The sequence below is a fragment of the Silene latifolia genome, chromosome Y, assembly GCF_048544455.1.
Source record: "Silene latifolia isolate original U9 population chromosome Y, ASM4854445v1, whole genome shotgun sequence".
Taxonomy (NCBI): Eukaryota; Viridiplantae; Streptophyta; class Magnoliopsida; order Caryophyllales; family Caryophyllaceae; genus Silene; species Silene latifolia.
In genome coordinates, this window is record NC_133538.1 from 339883260 (window position 1) to 339889965 (window position 6706).

The window sequence follows — 6706 nt, forward strand, 5'->3', positions numbered from 1 at the left end:
TAGAGATTTAAGTTGAAATTTTCAGTTAAACTCATTCATCGTTTTTTAATATAACATTTGCAAAGCCATCAGTAATAGTCTGTCTCACTGTTGCTCTAGTCAGTTCAACAATACGCCTTTTAACTTTCATTTAAAAGGGGTGTTTGTTAGATACTTGAGATATTATTTCATTTGACTAACTTAAATCAATTAAGTTAAGTCAAAACTTTTAAAAAGTACCTAATTCACCCCCTCCCCCTCTTAGGTACTTAGAATTCATAAACTTTTCAGATCGTACTCCAACTAACCTCACTGCAGATATCATCATACAATCAGGGGTTATTAACTTAAAATAATAAATTGTGAAACACTTAGTTAGTAAACTAGAAAGAATATTTTGAAATACAAAGTTATCAGGGTAAAATTACTAGTTCTTAAACTAAACATCTTAGAACTCTAACACTTCAAGCTTACAACATAAAATCAAAAATAAAGACTCAATCTTAACTGTGAAGTTTTCAATATACAAACATGATTATCATGTTAAAAGCATCAGAATTCTATAACTTGGTTGTTGGTCATCGTCATTGTTGTTGCTCTGTGGCTCGATGGTTGTCGACATTCTTCTATAAAGGTAGTGGGGATGGGTGATGAGGGTAGGGATTGCGGAGGTGGTCGGGATGAGATGCAGTTCACGGCGATCGGAGGTGGTGGGGATGCATTTGTTATTAGGACTTAAACGAGTGTTAGGGCGGGTTTCTTTATTTGTTTTGATATTCACTCTTTTTGGTGGGCTAGTTCTTCTATTGGGCCCATCCTATGTTATAGGACGGTCCTATAGGAGAGTTTCTGATTAATTAAATATAAGGCTTTTCTTTGTTCCTACTTATCCATAAATCAACACTTGCCAACCCGTATTGGGTAACAATTGTATATGAGTTGTCTTGGCATAAGTAGTGGGCTTGCATTAATTTTTTATTAACTTAATCATCTTGAGACAGGAAATTGGTCTAACCATGGATTAAATCCACAGGCCTCGCAACACTATTGTTTCTCGGTGGTTGTTATTGGTTTTGGGCCAATAACATATCATTTGAATTGTTTTCTAAAGACATAACACTCGCATTTTATCAAATGGTTAATAATATGAAACGAATTATCAAAACTGGGGTGTATAAGGATAGACGGTTTATGAATGGTTTTATGCCATTTTACTTGTTTCTCGAAAGGTTAGCGTAAAAAGCCATTTATTATAACATTGTCAATTAAATTTGAGCCTCATCGTCGGGTATCCGTAAGGCTAGTAGACAACTTTGAGGTGTCTACAGAAACCCCCACTTTGACCGAGTCTGAGTAGGACGAAGGTCAAAGTAGTCTGGTCGGGAGAGTTAAAGGTTAAGAAACATACCTGAGCCTCTTATATTACCCGTCTGGAGTAGCTGGTTAAACATAGAGATCATAAAACTTTGTTTTACAACTTGAATGGAAGCTAGCATGGCAAAACTTTGTTTCACCGGTCTGGAATCTGGTAAAGCAAAACTTTGTTTGGCTGGTCTGGAATCTGGAATAGCCAAACTTTGTTTAGCTGGTCTGGAATTTGGAATAGCCAAATTTTGTTTAGCTGGACTGAAATCTGGAATACCCAAACTTTTTTTAGCTGTCCTGGAATCTGGTAAAGCAAAACTTTGTTTTGTTGCTGGTAATCTGGTTAAGCAAAACTTTGTTTCACTTAAGAGTGAACCTGCAAAATCTGATATCACAAGCTCGAATATGTATTAGGGCCCGCCGACCGAGGAATTCAAAATTTTATTTTGAAATGGGATTAGAATGTAAAATCTGATTTTACAAACTAGGATTTGCAAAATTTATTTCGCAAAAAGGCAAATTCGGAGAATGTTATTTTAAGAACTTAAATGCATGCCAGGGCCTGCCGACCAAGTTTAATTTCAAAATTTTATTTCAAAAAAAAAAACTAAATTTTAGAATCGTAAAATTTTATTTCACGAAATAGGATTGAATTACAAAATTTTATTTTGCATAAAGATTAGGGTGAAATTTTATTCCACGAAATGGCTGGAGAATTGCAAAATTTTATTTCGCAAAAAGATTAGATTGAATTTTTTTTTTTCACAATCACTGACTGAAATAGGCTGGAAATTTGCAAAATTTTATTTCGCATGAAGATTAGGCTGGAAGTTTTCACAATCATTGATTTTGAATTTGGCAAAATTTTATATTACGAGAAAAATGAGACTTTATGAGAAGCCCCCACTTTAGATGAATCTGGAAGATAAATGACAAAGTAGTCGACTGGGAGTAGTTAGTGACAAATATATGACACCTAAAATGCAAATGCATGTCCTGGACATAATGCATGTATGATTAATGCAAAAAAGGAGTATTTTCTAAAACAGTTAAAATGATTATCGAATTTTTGAAAAGATTTTTTTGAAAAAGATAGGGTATGACCCAAATGTGATCCAAGTAGAAAGACTGCACACTGACTGGACATTTTTACTTTGGAAGTAGCTCACAATTTCTCTGGTGTGAAGAATGTGTTTCATTTTTATTTGACTTGTTAATTTGAGTTATTCTTTGACGAGTTCCGCCCTCTTTACAGTAACAGGTTCTACTAATTAAGCAAAACTAATACCATAGAAACAAAATACTTTTGTGACCGTATACGTTTAGTGTACATCCCCCGAATTCTTTGATGCTAAACGAGGGTGATAAATGGAATGAAGTAGAAGGTGTATGGTGTTAGAAGATACTGGAGACCCGTGTGTCTTGTCACTCACCTAAATGAATGAAAGGATCGTCCCAAGAGGAATGAAGACAAAGTAAATGTGGATTAACTCGTCTGAGAAATGAAAAAAAAATGACTAATTTGCAATTTGATTGCAAATTGACTTCAACTTTTTTTGTGTTCTGAATTTTTGAGACTGGATTTGTATCTACTTGAGATCATATGTTTTGTCTTTGAATGCTTGAGACTTTTGTCGCTGGATTTGTATCTATTAGAGATCATCTTTTTATGGTCTTTGACTTTTGAGACTTTTGTCACTGGAGTTAATTACAACTTTGACTTGAATGTTTGTTGACTTGTAAGTATTTTGAGCTTGTATTAGTACTTGGACTCACATCTTAAGTTCATTCTAAGGGGCTAGTTGTAACACTACGGATTTTCTTTAGCGACTACTCGACCGAGTAGAGCCTACTCGGCCGAGTAGTGCTGCTGTTGTGAGTTGTTTTGGTTCTGCCCACTACTACAAAAATAGGAATAAGTAACGGGTGATAGAGAACGGTCAAATTAGATAACCGTTCTATAGAAATTAAGAGAACGCTTTTCTTAGATAAGCGTTATGTAAAAAAAGAATAGAGAACGCCTTCCATATTAACCGTTCTCTACATTTATTAACTCGTCATAGAAATCTCTAGAACCCTCAAACAATAAGAAAGACTAATATAGCCTTTCATTCTTCACACAAAACCACTCGCTCGTTCGTTCGCAACCTCCGATAGCAGCCACCGATAGCATCCCATCGCCGCTCACCAGACTCAAGTACGTCGCTCTCCATCGTTGCCTTGCATCCCAATTTTTCGAAACCCTAATCCCCAAATCAATCGTACTTGCTTTGATAAGTTTTTGGGTTGATTTTATGTAGCGAATTAGAGTTCTATTTTTACAGAGAATCAAGTTCTATTTGGCAAATTCCTGAGTTACCTACCTATAGATATTGCTAGTGTTTATGGATTTGAAACTTTATTACTCTTCAAAGTCTACCTAGAGATATTGCTATTGTATATGGTTTTAATAATTTTAATTTGGCCCTGTTGAATTAGGAAATTGGATTTTTGTGCACTATTATCAGTAATTTTGTCATTTTACAATCTGGATAGTTCATATTATTGATTAATCGGAGTTGAAATATGTTAGTTACATTAATGTTGAGCTTGTTTAATATGGCAGACATGGAGCTTGCCTAATATGGGTAGTAACTCGTTTGATTTCAATTTGGAGATCACTCGTTTTCTACTGATCTATGGTTTAATTTGTAGGTAAAAGTGAGAGGTTGAGGATGAAGAAATTGGTAGAGTTGAGCAAGCGTATTGAATCCGTTCACTGAAATAACTCAAGGAAAACTTGTTATGGATTATCAGGTTTGTGTGGTGTAATTTAATTTCAATTCCCCCTCTTTTTTTTGTCTTGTATTTATATCTACGGTTGCTGAGGATTTTGTCTAATCAATGTTACCGCCCTACTCTCTTTACATAAATTTGTTGCCTCATGCTGGATTTTGGCTAAATTAACTAAGAATGCCTGCTCAGATACACATTAAGAAGGGGCTGATTACATGTTAGACTCACTACTTAGTTTATATGCATTCGCAGCTGTTTATATTACTGCGTAGTTTTAGAATTAGAAGTGAAGATTAGAGGAAATTTTGGATTAATAACAAAGAGCAACTGCATTATTACCTAAATCTTAAAAATTCTAATGATATTCATATTTATGTGTATTAACACTATTAAGACACAAGACGAGTGTGGTCATTACTTAAATCTCAACAATGCTAAAATGAGTGTGGTTATGGTTTGGTCACTCTATGCATTATGACCATTTTTTTTTTGTTTCTGCAATCACTCTCTACATTTAGTTCTGGTTTGGGTTGTGATGAATTGGGTTCAAAGATTAAGACTTTGGTGGGTTTTGTGGGTAGTTGGGTGCCCTTTTGCATAAGTGTACGATCTTCAGTAAAGCCAATCTGATACGTTTGTTCAATAGAATGTGAGGTGTGTTTTAGTTATGGAATTGAATTGAATTGAGGGAGTAGTAATGTTAATGTGATGTAATGAATGATGTGAATATGACTATTATCAGTATATTTGAATGTTAGGCTTTATATTAGGAATGTTATGGTTGTTAGCTTGGTGTAGAAATTAAAAGTTGATAGCTTGTTTAATATGGCTGACATGGAATATCTTTATGAAGATTACTGAAGATTAAATGTGGCAGCAACCCCGCAATGCATGTAGGCTATGTACACTGTATTAGTGTACAAATATAAACGGAGAGTCCTGTAGCAATTGTTTAAGCTCCCTTCATCGCACTTACATGGTTTCCTAATAAGTTGCTTTTATATTTCAGGCTGTGTTTTATTATTTGGGGGATTGCTAGCTTATACTAATGATTCAAATCAGAGGTAAGTAATACTAGAGTTTTTGTATGGTTTTATCTTAATTTGTTTATGACTGTTATGGTAATTTTCTTGTACTCTCTCAATTTAATCATGTTTTATAATTTGACAAGATTTACAACGCTATAAGCCGACATGTGGTTCCTTTTAGCTTATTCCGCATCTTAATCATGTTAATTCATCCCGTTGGCGATTTGGTATAAATTTCCTCGGTAAATCGTTCCTAATTTTTATTCGTTTCCTATCGAACTGTTATCATTTCATTTATTTTCTCCTTTTAGTTTTCTCTTTGAAAGTGCAGCAATGCTCACTGACATTGTTTTTCGGTTTATTGATGCCTAATGTATGTGCTTTGATCAACTGCCGATTATTATTTCACGATTTAAAAGTTGTTTTTCTCCTCTATAGTTGGGAGCAAACACTATCCTGGTTGTTTCCCTTGTTGTCTGCAAAGCTGGAGCCCAGGTCAAGAAAATTCCATTGTACAAGGTATGTTTTTTCCCTCTATGTCGAGGGTTACTTTTTTTGGAACTCTAGTGGTTTGAGTAATTATGATATGTATTCGTTTTGATACAATAATGCTGAGCTTATTTTTACATGTTCTCTATCGCAGGTGGTTATTGGGATGGATGTTGCTGCATGTGAGTTTTACAAGGAGGACAACTGGACAAGTCATATGACTTAAACTTCAAGGAAGAGGTATGCTTCAGTTGCCTTTCAAATTGGTTAAGATCGATTTTGTTTGATCGCGACAGAATGTTTACTGATTGGACTTCACCGACTGCGATGTTTACAGAACAACAATGGGTCACAAAGGATTTCTGGTGAGGCCCTCAAGGATCTCTACAAGTCATTTGTGGCTGAGTAACCCATTGTGTCAATTGAAGATCCTTTTGACCAAGATGACTAGGAGCACTATGCTAAGATGACCGCAGAAATCGGAGACAAAGTACAAATTGTTGGAGATGATCTCTTGGTGACCGCAGAAATCGGACCTACTTTGCTCGCTGTTTTGGCTCTGGCTATGAAACAACTGTATTGGTATTGGACTATTGGTATTTGATTTTAATGAGAATAAATATATTAATTTTATCCAAATATCATCAATATTACTTTTTTTTTTAAAAAGCTAAGAGGGATAGAGAACTGTTAGCTTACCCAACCGTTCTCTTTTACTAGGAAAAGAGAACGCTTATCGGGTGTTCTCTAAAGCTCATTTCAGCCGTTCTCTATGATTATGAATACAAAACGCCTCTTCTAACAGTTCTCTAAGCTTTAGAGAACGCTGAGTTGGAGAACGCCTCTAAAGCGTTCTCTAATGGTAATTCCAACAGTTCTCTAAGCCTATTTCTGTAGTAGTGGCCGATGAATACTCGGCCGAGTATAGTTAATACTCGACCGAGTAGAGGATACTCGGCCGAGTATAACTTTACTCGGTCGAGTATGCGGTCTGGCGAGTGTTATTTTGACGGTTTGATTAGGGAATGTTTAAGATTTATTTTAAATCCCGCGTCAGTTTTCAAAACATC

At 35.2% G+C, this 6706-nt stretch overlaps 1 long non-coding RNA gene across 1 annotated transcript; it reads left to right on the top strand.

Moving 5' to 3' along the window:
• The first annotated feature begins 4961 nt into the window (after positions 1-4961).
• Positions 4962-6191, top strand: LOC141633477 (uncharacterized). Its single transcript, XR_012538242.1, has 4 exons — positions 4962-5183; positions 5586-5666; positions 5791-5876; positions 5974-6191. It is a non-coding gene; the product is annotated as an uncharacterized LOC141633477 (long non-coding RNA).
• Positions 6192-6706: the final 515 nt, after the last annotated feature.